The sequence below is a fragment of the Oenanthe melanoleuca genome, chromosome 9 (assembly GCF_029582105.1).
Source record: "Oenanthe melanoleuca isolate GR-GAL-2019-014 chromosome 9, OMel1.0, whole genome shotgun sequence".
Lineage (NCBI taxonomy): Eukaryota > Metazoa > Chordata > Aves > Passeriformes > Muscicapidae > Oenanthe > Oenanthe melanoleuca.
Genome location: NC_079343.1, coordinates 21,989,490 through 22,005,536, shown reverse-complemented (window position 1 = coordinate 22,005,536; position 16,047 = coordinate 21,989,490).

Below are 16,047 nucleotides of genomic sequence, written 5' to 3'. Positions count from 1 at the left end.
TTTTACCTCTCTAGCTACATCTCTGCCTCTGCCACCATGCAGGGCAGAAATGCCTGCACCACACAGGCAGGATTTTTGTTGGACAGGACATTGCAGTGGACAATGAAGTTAAGAAGTCAGCTTCCCCCAGCACAGGCTTAGCAAAGGGGTGCTGGGCTTGCAGATGGGTATGAGTGCAGGATTGAGGGTGCATGTGCAGCTGGAGACACTACAGCTCTGCCAGAGAGGCTCTGGTGCTTCCTGTCCCAGCCATCAGCTCTGCCCAGCTGCTCCCCCAAGCTGTCCCAGCAGGATTTTGCTGTTATTACACAGACACACAGACACAGACACACAGACACACACAGGGTGTGCTCCTGCCCCTTTCCATGGCAGCAGCCACACACAGGCACTGGGCTCTGTCTGACACTGTCCCCCATGCAGCTTCTCGTGCCTCAGTCCCCTGCCTGTGAGCAGGGACACAGGAACATCCCTGAGGTCCCAGGCTGGCTGCAACACCTGCCAGGAGAAGAAAGGAGATAAAAAACAACCTGCAGGTCTTCTCCTCCAGCAAAGCTGCTCTCATCCCAAGGAGTGCAGGCTCAGGAGCTGGAGCAGGGCAGCCTCTAGTGGCTGTGAGCCAGGAAATGCCGTCCCCAAACCCGAGCAGAGGGATGTTTGCTCCCCACAGCATCCACCTGAAAAAGCCACAGCCTGTGCTGCTGGATTGCCCCATAGCCAGAAACAGAGATCCTCGGACTCCCCCTCCCTCTTTTACATCCCTGCTGCCACAGCCACCTCTCTTTCCTGCTCCTTCAACCACCTGTGAGTCCCTGCTCTGCCCAAGCAGCCAGAGGTAGCAAGAGACACGTCCCAGAGCTCAGGGATGTGCCATCCACATCCACAGCACCTGCAGCATGCCTGGAAGCAGCTCCATCCCCAGCACAGATTTGGCCATGCAGCTGATTGTGGGTAGCTATTGGATCTGCAGCTGTCCAAGTGCTGGAGCTGGCTGTGACAGCAAATCCATCCCAATTCATTAATGTTCCATCTGCAGGAGCCTGGCCCTTTTTCCTGCAGGATGCTCTGGTCCAGGGGGTGCTCAGGGGCCTGCACTGCATGGGGAAGTTCTCCCCAGGAGCTCTTCTGACCAGTCCTAGTCTCAACATTGCATCTATGACCAGACCCACAAATTACTCCTTTGCTGTCTTGAGCTCCCTCTGCCAACAAAACTTTGTCTTCCAGGTCAAAGATTCATGCTCCAAAGCCATCCCACAGCTTCATCCCAGGCCTTCAGCTTCCCCTCCCACAGGACATAAAAATGAGTAGAACAACCCAGCAGGACAAAAATCCTCCTGGCTGCCTCCAGCAGCTTTTTGGCTTCACCTCAGCATAGCCCCACTCCCTGCCTCATCCCAGTTTTACTGGTGAGTCAGAGCTCCCCATTTAATGTCTGAGCACTGGGACAGGGATCAGGAAGGCAAACAGGAATCAGGACGTTTGTGGGACATATCAAAGGACAGACATCCAGACAGACAAACATAAATCTTCAGATAAGGCAGAAGGGGAGTTATTTACACACCAGTGTGGGATGGTTCCTTGCGAGGAGTTGGACAAATCGTTTTCCTGCCCCATGTTTCAGGGAGTGACTGGTAACAGAGCACAGCATCATTGTAAGAGGCTGCTGACTGCCAACTCTGCAAGCAATTTAAACACAGTTTATGTCAACAGTACAAGCCTAAAATGAAAAAGAGGTGGGGAGGGAAACCAAGCAAAGAGTTTGACACTTAAGATGTGTGTACCTGTTCCCATTGCAGCTGCTGAGGAACCCACATCTACCATCAACCTGCCCCAGTGCACTTCCATTGGAGAGCTCAGTCTGTGGCATAAGGTTCAGGGGCATGGCAAGGGTACATCAAAAGTAGAAACAAGGAAATCCCTTGAGTACTAGAAATATTGGCAGGTAAATCACTTTCAAGAGTGCAAGAAGGGTTTCCTCCCCACCTTTGGCTTTGACAATTTCACTAGTAGATGCAGTCTCCTACCTAAGCAGCACAGGCAGAGCATCAGAGACTTTGCTGCTGGCCTGGACATCACATGGAAAGCTCTTAGCTCCAGCAGTGCCAGGTCTTGTAGCTCCCAGTTAAGGGATGAACAGCTCCTAGCCTGCACATGTTTATGCATATTGCAATTTCCTAATGAGAAGGAGATGCTCATGAGTGGGTTTCTGCAGAGAAGACCCTAATCCTGCACAGTATTTTCTAGCTAGGAACAGCAGTCAGCCCAACTCAGTTTTAAATTACTGAAAAGAGTGAAGCTGACTATTGGTTGGGACTGGATTGTTAGATCCAGAAGATGAGAGCATCTCCTGTTACAGGCTAAGAGTCCAGACAAGCTGGGCTACATCCATGGCACACACATCACTTGGCCAGAACCAGTCAGGGAGCATGGACATATCAGACAAATATTTGATTCTTCCTGCTGAATATCACTTTGTTTCTTTTGACTGTACAGAGGAGGAGCAGGAGTTGAGTCCAACTCACCCCATTCATCTGACAAGAGCACTGGGGCACAATAAAATCTGGTGGTCAGAGGGTCTGGCAGCTCCCACAACATCTTCCCCTGATGTCAGCACCAAGTCCTTTCCCCATTCAGTAGGACAAAGAACCCACACACCCTGTTCCCTGTTCCCTGGAAGTTCAAGCTGCAGAGATGCTGCAGACAAATGAGCTCCCCAGGTTTGGTCACATCAGCTCACACATCCCACACCTGGGTGTCCCCAGGCTCTGAGACACATTCACTATATCTGCTGCATTGTGGCAGAGGTGCTCAAAGCAAGGCCTCCTGCCCTGAATCTACGAGACAAAGTGTCCTCTGAGCTCTCCTTATGCATTTTCTGGTTGCTGAGCTTCTGAAGTCAATCTCAGGCCACAATTTTCAAGCTGTGTTCTATGATTATGAGGCATAAAACATCCTTTTTTTTAACTAAAAGCTTAGAGCAACAAGAATCTGTCTGAATCCAGATCCCAAAGCTTTGGAACAAATGCCCATTCTTGCAAACATCACAATAAAATTACGTGAGCAAGCAATACTTGAAATAACACCCAATTTATCTTCCTATTTCCCCTGTGTGATTATGGCTTTCATTTTGCTGGGGTAAAGAACCTTGAAAACAAATGAGTCAGTTTGATTTTTGTTTCATGGAGGAGTTCATTTCCTGGCTCCTTTGCTCACTTGTGATGTTCAGCTGATGGTCTGCAGTTCTCTGAAAAACTGAAAGACTTTTGAAACTTTGGGCTTTGTGGGACAGGAGGGTGAGTTCCCAGAAACCACTTGCCACCCCCAATTCTGCAGTGGCATTCCAGTGCCTGTGGTGCCTGAAGCAAAGCAGCACTGCTCTCCACCTTTCCTTCCCAAAACATTCCCACCACTGAGCTCAGCACAGGAGATGACTGAGAGCCTCCAAGTCCAGCAGGATTTACCTGACACATTTAAAGTGTAAATAGCAAATAAACCACCTCAGCATCACATGGTGTGCTATGGGGTGGCAGTGGAAGCTTGCAAGCCCTTACTCCTCTGTGTAACCCTGGCCACTGCCAGGACACAAGCACAGAGCATCCTTTACCCCGGGATATTAGAGGACAGAGTCTTTCACATCATCCTGAGGAACAGCCTTGTACCTTGGTCTCAAGATTCTTGACTTACTCTTCAAGGTGACTCCACCAGGTGATGGAGCAGTCCAATGACTGTGGAGCCTTTCCCATCTCCAGACCTTTGGCTATTTTCCTCCCTCCACTAGGTTAGTACTGCAGACAGGAGCCTATCACCCTTGCCAGGAGGTTAATTGTATCCCAGAGCCAAAACTGGCACTGAGCACTGCTCTCCTTACCTGCAGGGCTGCCCTCCATATCCTCCATTTGAAAACCTCATTCTCCTCTCCCAGATCCTCAGCACTTCTTTTCACCCTTGCAGCACAACCACACACTCACAGTCTTGCCCAGTCCCATGAGGAGATGTGGCCAGTTTTGCATTAAAATGGATGTACATACATAGAAGTTCTGATTCAAACACTTTCATTAGATTTAGTCACTGGCTCCCAAATACAAAATGATGGTGACACCAATTCCTCCTCAGCCCGAGTGACTAATTGTCACACAGAGGCAATTAGGCTTAGTTAAATGATCCATGTCCCTTCAAAATAATGGTCTGTCAAACTGCATTCGCCCAAAATAATCTGGGATTGACTTAACAATCAAAATATCTATTTCTTCAAAATTAATACAAACCCAGAGTTCCTTGTTTCTCCATAGTGCAGCTGCAAAATGAAAGGGCTTTCTCACTGTGCTTGGGGGAGGATGGGCCACACCAGAGAGGTGTGAACAGGCAGTAGAAGGCAAGAAAAAAAGAACTATCACAAGCTACTTGCTGCAGGCAGAACACAGCTGGAATAAAGCTGGATAGACTGCTCTGGCCTTTAGAAAACCTCTATCAGAACAAAAAAGTAGCTGGAATGCAGGAAGATGGAACAGACAGGCATCTCTGGTCACCTCCACCAGAGCCACCAAGCCACCAACATGATCTTTCCTGGTTGCACTCTGGGGGTAACATTTCATTTCTGTGCATTTCTCTCTAAAGAAGGCCTGCAAACAAACAAACAAAAAAACACAATTAAAATAAATTAAAATAATAAGTAAAAGTCTGTGGCCTTTGAGGTGATCCTGCAAAATCCAGAGCCCCTTCAGTCCTGGGAAGTGCATGGGCCATCTCATGGAAACAGCTTGCAGAGAATACAGTGCTGACAGGGACTGTGACACAGCCTGCCTTGGGGACAGGGACATTCAGGAGATGGGAGCAGAGTTTCTCCAGGATTCAGACAGCAAATTCCAGAGCAACCTGCACTTCCCCATCCAACATCCTAACCCAGATTTAATGAGGACCAACCCTCAAGTTTGTTACCTGTCGGCCTCCACAGGGAGCTCTTACTAATTAAGTGTAATGGGTTAATTGCCAGAACCCACACAGACCTCCCCAGGAATGAGCTCCCCCCTATCCCTGTGATCCCATACCACCCCATAAGATGATATCTTAGCACACCCACATCCATGGGACCCAGTGAAGGATGTCCTGGCAGTTTAGCTGATCTCTACATCATCCCCAAATTGTGCCAATGCAATTTCCATCCCTCTGCACAGCTCACTGCACCCAGCTCTGGAAAGGGAATGATAAAGTAATTACCCATGTTAATGGAAGCTAATATTCCATCCTGCCTGTCTTACTGCCTCTCCCCACCCCCGAGGGCCAATGGCAGAAGGTGCCACAGAGCCATCTAAGCAGAGCTTTTAACTTGTCTGCATCTGCATCCACCCGCCCACACCCAGCCTTCCACAGACAGCACATTCATGAAGGTGGCTTTTCAGGGGCTTCCCATGGGATTCTCAGATGTCTGAGGCTGTCGAGTTCACCCCTTAGAGACACCAATTTGGGCCTTTCTCTTCCACCTTTCACTGAACTGAGGAGAAATTTTAACATCTTTGAGATTATTAATTGGCTGAAGGTCCCAGGTGCTGGGGGGAGAGACAAGAGGCCAAGCCCCTCTGCTCATTTCTGGGACACGAAGCTGGAAATGAGCGATTTCACATCCAGAGCAAATTACCACCCAGGAGGAAGAGTCACTTCCTCCTCCTGAAACACTGGTCCATCCCACACAATTGCCTCCTCTGTGCCACTGCTTAAATCAGCATGGACTGAGGACAGATGTCCCAGGGGAGACTGACCCTTATGTTTATGTGCTGGATGAGCCCTTGCAGCAGCAGAAGATGGGGAGGGATCCCTGAAGTCTGTGTGATGATGTGCATGTGACAGAAGGGAGTCAGACCTCATGATGCCATAGGTCTCCAGCTCCTGTTCTTTACAGTGAACTCAGCAGCACAGTCAGTAATGCACAGAAATAGCAGCTTACTACTGGGAGAGATTTTTCACCAAACTGTCATTTAATCTGTGACTGTCTGGGCTGATCTGCAAATTAGGAGTGTAAAATACCTCTGAAGAGATGTGGGAATAGAAACAACTGTAAAACTAAAAAGTCTCTGACCTTTTAAGGGATAGTGGGTTATTCATGCCAGTGCTCATAGCATGTTATAATCACTCTCCCCCAGCATCCCCTCCATGTCACAAGAAGATTAATTACTTGTATTCTCATTTTTCAAGGAAGAAAATTGGCCTATTGCTTCTGTTCTAGCTAAGCCTCTCTGCTCCACAGGTACCAGCAGCTTTAGCTCTTAGGCTCAATGGATCAACATGCCCACTTAGGCTGGTTGCTTTCAATGTACTCCTAAATCTAAGGCTTTTTTAAAACACACACAGTAACTCAGCCAGGCCTCCTAGCTCTGGGTCTCCAGCCCCTGACACCCTGGGGTACTACACCCTCCTCCTGAAGTTCCCAGACTTCAGCAAGGAGAACAACCACAGCTCCAAGCACAGATGGAGGTGGGCAGGAAGGTGTTAAATCAGGAGCTGCACTAGCTCTCCCCCTCCTGCAGTGGAGTCTTCATCCTTTATTTATGGGCCAGCCTTCTCTGGATACAAGACATTTAAATTTTTCAGCAAGGTCTATGTCCCATCACCCAGGGCAGTTTAAATTTTCACTCATCATGCACAGACATCGGCACAGGCATCAGCAGGGGGATAGTAATTACAGCAGGAAAAGGATGAAAATAAGAGTCAGTTCTGAAATGATTATCCCCTATGTAAAATGGAATTATGTACATTTTACAGGGTGAAAATGATCAGCCTGTTGCACTCATCCCTGCCTGAACAGAGCAGAGACTTTAAAAGAGCTCCTCATTAAGGTGTTGTCTGAGCCAAAGGACATCACTGCTGGAAACTGCCACTGAACATGAGAAAGCCCCAGGTAGCAACCAGCTGGCTGTGACCAACAACATCTGATTCCTCACCAAAAGGCAGCTCAAGAACAGAAAGTTCTTTGTCACAGGGGTCTCCAAACAGCTGTAACATGGGATGTTTTCACCTAGGGTGCTGGCATCTAACTCTTTAAGGGCTCAGATTTTCAGACTTGTGAAAACCCAGCTCTGAGACAGCAGGAGCATTGTTCCAGTCCACAGGAAGTCCTCAGGCTTGCTGCCTCCTGTCACCAGCCACACCAAGAGCAGAAGCCACCACTGCCTCAGCTGCCAGAAGAGATGCTGATCACCAGACCATGTCTGATCATTAGGCACGCTCAGACAGATTGGCTTCATGTGTCAGAAATGGTTCAGGCTCCCAGCAGAAGCTCCTGGGCAATTTGCAAGGCTCAATATAACAATTTGCTTGTGGATAATGGGAGACAGAAGAAATGCTGGCTGAGTGCTGAAGAGGGGAGCTGGTCATTGCCTTGCCATCAAGGCATCACTCCAGGTCATTTTCCCAGATTTCATGTAAGTGGCTGTTATTGCTGGGGGAGAAGAGACACTCTGAGCTGCACAAGGACACGTGCCCTGGAGAGCACAAGGGCTCCAATTCCCCCACACAGCAGGGCTGCTGCAAGGGTAGAAATGGAACTCCACATCACAAACCCCCATCCAGGAAACCCCAGCTGCTTTTCCTTGCATTCAATGCCACCTACCCCCCATCCAATGGAGCTGCACATTTGCCTCTTCCCCATCTCTCCCAGACACTGCCCCACATCAGAGGGCTGCACGTAGTCACCCAGTGTTGTGGATTCCCTAACAGCACAGCCCAGAGGAGCCCTACAGACACTTCTGCTCACAGAGGGAAAGGGGATGCCCCTGGGAACCCCACTTGGCACTTCTGGAAGTGGAGGCTAAAATTTTGTTTGCTTTTCTTTCATGCACTGGAAGGCCTCTAATTGCACTAGACTGTTTCTATGAGAAGGATGTAATTAAAAGTGAATGGCTCCAAGTCTTTTATCATCATGAATATTAAATAAAGATAAACACTACATCAATATTAATTTAAGCAGAAACAGAAAATGAAAGGCAGGACTTGATCCCAGCTGACACTTCAGCATTTTATAGATGAAATTACGCAGCTGGGGGGTGAAAAAAAAGACTCCAAAAACCAACCAAACAGAAAAAACACAAAATATTTCTGACCTTGGCACAAAGCAGATGGGACAGGCTGGAAGTGACAGCCACCCCATGCTGTGCCCTCCTTCATCACCCAGTTCCCAAAGTTAGCTGCTTCAGAGGAAGGCACAGGACATTCCCAGGCTGGCAAGTCCAGCACTCAGTGGGTCAGGAGCTGGGATTCAGCTCAGCTTTGCTCACAGCACTGGTGCACAAGTGTTTGCTGGAGTCACCCCACTGGATGCTCTCACTGATCTCACCAAGAGCTCCAGTGCTGCTGTGGGGTGATCCAAACCCTGCTGAGTGGGCAAACCCTCCCCCTGCAGTTTTCTAATATGTTCAAGATTTTTCTCACTTGGAAATGGATCTAAATTCGCATTTTCCATCCAGCTTCTCCTTGTCCATCCCTGCTCACACCTTTTGTTTCTCTTGTCAGCACTTCCCCAGCACTGATGAGACGAAGCATATCTCACCACCAGCACCTGCTGGAGGCAGCTGGATGGCTCCTCAGTCTCTTGTTAAGGCTGCTGGAGTCTCATCAGTGACCTGTCTGTGTGGGTTTGGTATCTTTATCACTGTTTATAGCATGGTAGCACACAGGATCTTCACCCACCTACGCTAGCTACAGGCACAGCTTATCCCCTGCACATTGTACCCTCTGGCCTCCACTCATCACAGACTGGCTTTCCCCAGGGAGCCCAGACTGAGAGCTGGAAAAAGGTTTGTGAGTCCCAGTTCAGCCCCCCCAGGTAATAAAGATACCATTAAGGAAAAATCAGACACAGCTGGCTTGCAAGGAAGTCCTCCTTGGCAAGTCAAGCCTACAACCTTCTCCTGCAGGTCACAGGTGCCCCCATCCACATCACCAGGCTCTCCTAAGGACCAGGCACTCCACACCTCACCCAAACTGCATCCCTCAGCTCTCTGAGCAGCTTCTGACACTCCTGTGTGCCCCAAGCCTGATGGAAACAGCAGAGGAAGGAGACAGAGCAAAGGAATCACGGGGAAAGTCTTCCCAAGGTCCAGGATAACAAAACAACTCTCAGCTGCTCTGTAGCTGTTTGTGCAGTTTCTAACTGGTCTGGAGGCAGAAGCAGTGCCAGTGTGTCAGACCAGTGAGCACCATTAACCCCTGGCTCCCAGCCATGCTCAGCACCCTGCTCTGAGGTGGGAGCACAGTCTGGAGCCATGCCCCGAGGCTGCAGGGCTTTCCCTGAGGTATAAAACTGATGTTTAAGTTTCTTCTGTCTGTAAGCAAGGGCACAGTGTGTCTGGGTCACTGCCTGATGGTGGCTCAGGCAGACACTGGTGCAGACTCCTGCCCTGCCCAGTCTGCCCCTGCTCTCCCTGCACTGGTAATGTGCTCTGGGTTCCTGTGCTCTGCCCCAGAAGTGGCCACGACCTGAAATCACAGCAGCTGAAATCACCTGTGTGCAGTCAATTTGCGATGCTGCAAGTGTTCAATATCCATTTTTTGTGCTCAAATACACTCCCAAAGAGTTCACTCAGGAATGAATAATGTAGAAATTGCTCTCCACAAATTCAGCCCAGGGTACCATCCCTCTCTGCCCACTGCTGCTCTCAGGACTAACAACCTTCTGCTTTTCCCAAACCCATGGCTCATTGTCAGCTGAATTTTTATGTCTTGGAGGGTCAGTTGAAGCATGAGTGAGAGCCAAGGTGTGATTTGAAAGGCATTGTAAGTGTAGTTGTCCCTGAAAGCACAAGCCATGGCAGATTTTGAAGATAACTCTCAGCCCATTGCTGGGTCTCATACATCCAGGTGAGTTGTTGAAGTCAGCCCCCCACCCCCCATACTCCTGTCTCCAGCTGTGTGATCTATAGAGCTGCGTTCACCTCCAGCCCACAGAGCAGGTTATGCATTGCCTGCAGTTCTGCACACCTCCAAACAACTTGCAGGGTGATTAACAGGTTGTAACGAGGGCAGAGCTGCTGCTTGTGGATAATTCTCTGCAGCAAAGCTCACGAAGAGCTACAGCTCCCGAGCTGGTTCAGAGTACACAGAGGCTCACAGTCCTCTCCTGCATCCCTCAGACTGTGAGTCCCCTTCCACTCCTCTGTCTGCAGATAGTTTCCAGTCTCCCTATTGCTGCTCCAGGGGATGGCCAGTGGCAGGGTTAAATATCCAAACTTCCTTGGGTGTGGGTGCTAGCAATGCTAGGACATCTGGCCTTTCCCTTGGCCACATGAGAGGCAGCAGTTTGGGAAGCACATTTACCAGTTAGTGGCACAATGGTCTTGACATTTTTATTGTCACTGTGTGCAGTGGCTCAGCCCTGGATAGTCATCCTCACTATGAGAAACTGAGGTAGGGGACAGGAGGCCTCTGACATGGATGTCACACTGTGTGAAAGGTGCAGCTGTGTCTGGGGGCCTGGGGGTCTCCTCAGCAGTAACACAGTGTGCACCAGGGTCAAAGGATGTGTCTGAGGCACCTTCTCCTCCTCGCAACATCTCCATACTCCTGCCTTGCCTTCCAGCCTTAGCAACTCTTCAACAGCCCAGCTGCCACCCCAGGAATGGGAAGCAAGGGGGATGATCCCTGGAGTGACTGAAAGGCCCTACAAACATCTGGGTTTCCATGCTGGCAGAGGCAGTTTCCCCTCGTGGCCAGGAGGAAATGAGTCACTTGGCACAATGTCTGTACAGCTGCCTCAGCACTGAGCCAGCCCCAGCACCAGGGCTTTCCCAACAGCTTTGGCCTCACCAGGTGTTGCATTTGAGGCTATAGGAGAGCAGCAAAAAGGATAATGCCATATAGTTCCTCATGTAATGGAGAACCAAAAGAGAGAGAGAGCTTTATTTAAAGAAAATGCACTTATATAGGGTAGTACGTGCAAAATAGAATAGAAAAGACTCATTGGTCCAAGAAGGCAACAGCTTTTTGAAAACATACTTTCTGCAAAACATCACGAGACCCTCTCACAGCTTTCTTGCATCCTGCAGGTGTATAATCACTGCCATAATTTCTTGTCCTTGTGCAGGCTGAGAAAGGCTGTTTTCTTGGTTCCCAGTAGTATCCTAACGACAACCAAGCCCAGAAGCAGTGGATGTCACCATGACATTTTTCTGTACACCAGACCTTCTTTGGGGCATTTTTTTCCAGGCTGTGTTACTTGAGATAGCCAACATTGTGAGGACATGTTTTAAAAATGCTTCCTACCACAGGCAGGGGCCTGAATAATGAATTTGCATTGGTCATGGCACACATGGGCAGTGTCTCCAGCACCAGTGACACACAGCACATTGCCTGCCTGCCCCTGCTCCACCAAGGACCAAATGGCACCCCCAGGAGCCACCATTCATGACAAACTGCTCCCCAGTCACCCTTCTACTTGGTGCCACTATAACCTGGACCCCATGGAGCAGGTGGACCCAACACAACACTCTCAGGGATGGGACATTGCTGCAGCTAACAGAGACCTGGAGGCTTCCACATCCATCACATCCTCACCACCATGTCTAGAAGTAACCACAGCCACCCAGAAGAGAGGGCTTTCCTTCAGAGAGCTCCTGGTCCTGAGAAAAAATGGGCATTCCATAGCAGGAAGCTTTGGATTCCCCAGGGCATGGATTCTCAGGCTTCCCAAGAGGAGAAAGAGGCTGCATTTAGGGTAGAGAGTGACACACCTGGAGCAGAAGGTGCAGACCTGAATGCTGGAAGCTACAAGCTACAGGAATTCGTGCAGTGGACGCTGGGTGTACGAGCAGGGGCTGCTGCTGTCAGGACCAGCAAGGACTCATATCATGGTCCAACACCCACCAGCTTTAGCTAGCCTAAGCTTTTGGAAATAAAAAAAAAGAGAAGGAAACAATGCTCTTAGATGTTTCTGGGGTTTTTTGCAGCAAAGCAAGGTCCTGCAAACAAACTGTTGGCTGAGCTCAGCCAGCTCACATTATCTGTGCTTGGGAGCACAGCTCAGCCCCCTCCAGCACCATGGATTTGCTATCATCCCCTGCCACCCACACAATCACTTCAGTCACACCACTGCAATTTCACAGCTGCTCTGTCAGGGGGAAATCACAGCCATTTGAGCTTGTCTGAAAGCATTACAACTGCTCTCTACCTCTTAAGAGAACACTGGTTTGCACAGAAGGATTGGTTGTGGTGTGACCCTTACAGGGTGCAGAGCTCCCCAGTGACTGATTTGTCACCAATAAAAGTGCTTGGACAAACAAAGGATGCTGAGTCTGGGCACCTAGGGATGGAAAACAGAGGCCTTCTCAAGCCAAGTGCTCCCTTGAACTGAGGAGGGTGTGGGACATCAGGTTGTGATGCAGGACCAGGTTTCAAAGCCTGTCCCTACCCCAGGTTTTCCCTGGATTGCTCAAAATAAATTTCAGAGGTCTTTTTCTCTCAAAGGTGTGCAAGAGATGCTCTGCTGCTTGTGTCTGTGGGTGCTAAGTGCCTCAGCCCTTCACAAGCCTTGTGCTTGTCCAACTGCAGCATAGGCTCAGCCAAGCCTGTGTCCTGTCAGCTGGACGATGCCTTGGCACCTCAGGTCTCACACTCTCAAAAGCACCCATGGGCTTCCCTTCCAGTGGAATACAAAGGGGAGCAAAGACAAAACATCCATCAAAGTCAGGCCCAGCACACACAGTTACACAGCAGCACAAAGTCACAGATCTGGCAGCTGTCAGGAGCCAACAATGCAGCGGCTGGGATCCAGAGGATAAGAGATATGTTTGACTTGGCCAATATATGACACAACACCCTGATTTGTCTGGTTTTATTTCAATGTTATATGCATTTTTTTTCCTCTGTGCACCCTTTTGGGGTCACCCAAGCATCCCTCAGTTGCAGCAGGGAGGGGATGTCGGGTTGCTGAAACAATCCTGATGCTCTCGTGCCAGCCGGGAACGTGCTGTGAATCAGGGTGCCTCCCACGACCTCACAATGTGCAGGCAGAGGCAGAGGATGGGACAGAAAATGGGGAAAAGGGTTCAATATTTCCATCCACAGCATTATGAATCTAATTTTCTCTCACAGCCGAACGAAGCATCGATTTATTGAATAACCACTGGGTTGTGCTGAGAGCGCACTAGATTTTTTTGAGGTACCTTCCAGTGAAGTTGTGTCACCTCTGCAAGGGGCTGTGGCATGAGCCTCTCTGCAGGGCAAGTGCCGCAGGAGGGCCAGCACAGCCCAGGGACAGGAGCACCTGTCCCCAAAGCCATGTCACCGCTTACCCGGTCCCCAGGACACGGTCACCCGTGGCGCTGCTGGCAGGGGCGTTCTGAGAGCGCCCGGTTCCCCGCGGCTCCCCCAGGCACAGGCTCAAGTGCCATCTAGTGGCACCGGGGGCCGTGGGACACTCGGCTGTCTGTCCGCAGCTCCCCGGCACCGAGCCCTGCCTTCTCCCTGGTCTCCACAGGGACACCCTCTGCCATCCCCCCACAGCCCTTTCCCCACCTTTCTTCTTTTTCCATTGTCTCTCACCCCCTTTCCCGCACATCCTCCCTGTCCCCCACGCCGGTCTGGGCTGTGCCGCCTGCCCCGGGCTGTCACAGCGAGCAGCAGCTCCGAGGGCAGGCACTCAGCTCCTCTCAGGCTCTCACAACAGGGAAAAGCCTTTGGTAGGGACTGTCTGTCCCGTTCACACTCCGGAGTGTCTCTGTTGTCACCTCCGTGCCCTGTCCCGCCCGCGACACGCCCGAGGTGACTCTGGCCGCCTCCCCAGCACTGGAGCTGCACAGGAGCTGCACAGGAGCTGCACTGGAGCTGCAGCAGAGGCGCTGCGGGTCCCCCCGCTGCTCCCCAAGGGTGGCTGCGGTGGGACCTTGTCAGTGGCAGGAGCCACGAGGGGGCTCCAGGAGCACATCAGAGAAGGGGGAGAAATGCCAGGAGCAGAGCCTGCATCTCCCGCAGGATTGAGCAGAGCTCACATTTCCTGAAGAATGGGGTCTTCTCCAGCATCCCATGTGGAGGAGAGCAGAGGAGATGCTGCTGCTCAGACCAGGAGCAGGATGTGCCAGCACTTTTGTCCCTGTCACATACATCATGACAAGCAGCAGTGCACACATTGCAGTGTGCCCAACACAGGGCCTGAGAGAGGCTGTGGTGGGGGCTGTGCTGGCCTCACCCAGAGGGCAGCAGGGTCACAAACATTTGCAGGATATTGGTTTTCAGTGCATGACCATTTGTAGCAGTCATAGATTCACCCCACAGTCTTATTCCTGTGGGTCCACATTTATCCCTCACATCTGTTTTATCCCTGTCTAACTCCACTCAGTGTTGGGGTATTATTTCAAGGAGGTGAATTTGTCCCCAGCATTAAAGAAATGCATTGGGCAACACTGCTGAGCTCAATCCTTGATGAGCATCATGGACATGCAGAAGTAATTTCAGAAATATTCTCTCCCAGTATCAGAGACATTGGTGAGAAAGGAGCTCCAAGCCTGTTTGCTGACCTGTCACACCAGCACCTGGGGAAGAAAACACTCCTTCCTAAAAACTCAGCATGCCCACTCTGGTCACTGCATGTTGAGACCTCAGATAATATTTTTGCAAGTTCCCCAGTAAGGTGGGACAAGGCTCCACAGCCCTGGTGTCTGATATCTGTGAACCAGCTTCATGTTTCAGGTAAAAAGGAGGTAACAGCACACATGAGACCCTTGCCTGGCACCCTGCCTGGATAGCACCAGATCCTGCTCTGGTGACCTTTTTTGCCTTTACTCTTCATGGACACTTCACACAGCCTGTGAGTGGCCAGGCTGGCTATGATGAAAACCCTCCTCTCTATCAGGTGGGAATAACACTGGAGAAGGCATTGCAGCCAGAACAGCTTCTGCAGCACCTTCCCTTTGCAGGTCCTCATCTGCCTCCCCACCAGCAGACACTGCAGCACAGGGTTTATGTTGCTACAGAGGGCAATCAGGGCTGATCTGCTGCAACCCAGGCAGGCAGTGCAATTAGCCTGGCCAGCTCATTAGGGCTTCAACAGGACTCATTTGGAGACCAGAGTCCCTCACTAGAGGACTCAGCAATGTATGTGTTGGGGCTGGAGTTTGGAGCAGGAGGCAGTGGGGATGGAGGAGGCTGCAGGTAATTTTAAGCGCAGCAGAATTGAAATTGTGGCCATGCAGCCACTGCCCCTCAACTTTCTCTGGGAGCCCACAATGTCTCAGGTAAGATTTGGCCAGGAAAAAATTGAGTCCTGAGCTTGTCAGCATGAGCTTTCAGGGAGATATGATTCTGCACACCAAGGGGGTTGGGGGATAGGGGCAAGCACTGGATCAAGGAAAACCCCTAGGATTTTCCTTGGGGTTAGCAGGGAAATCAGCTGCTGATGGGATCTGCAGTGTCCTGCCTCTTGGGCATCCTCTCCTGCCTTCCAGAGCCTGCACAGTCAGCATGGATGCTCTAAGCCCATGCTGCATCCACCAACATGGTCCAAAAACCTGCAGAGCTTCTGTTACCACCTTACACTTCCCCATCCAGCCTTGAAGTGTAACACTGACTTTGACCCGAGGTGATCAGTCCTAAGAGAAGTATTGGCAGGAAAAAAAACCTCACTTCAGAATTAATATTACCCCTGAATCAGAGAAGCCATTCCAAAGAGCTATAGAAGGTTTCCGTGATGGAAAAATGAATGCATGAATGACCCACCCTGCAGAAGAGGCAGGGAAAAAATAGATCACAGTGTTTTCAGGGCTCAGACAAGACCACACTTGCCTGCAAAAATAAATCCTTGCATTTGACACATTGCTTACATATTAATTAGTTTGATCAGCTTGCCTGGGTGTGTTAGCATGAGTGAGAGCTCATGTCTGTTTAGTGATAAGCTGTTAAAACTTTCCAAATAGAGCTACAAATGATGTCAGTCTGAGATCTTCCCTTTACTCAGGCCTTTCTTATGTTTTTCTAGTGCTTTTCCACCCATATTTTTCTATTTTGTTTCACTGTGTCTCTTAGTACCATTTCTTCCTCAGTGCAGAGCCAGAGACTCACGGGAATGAGAGAAGC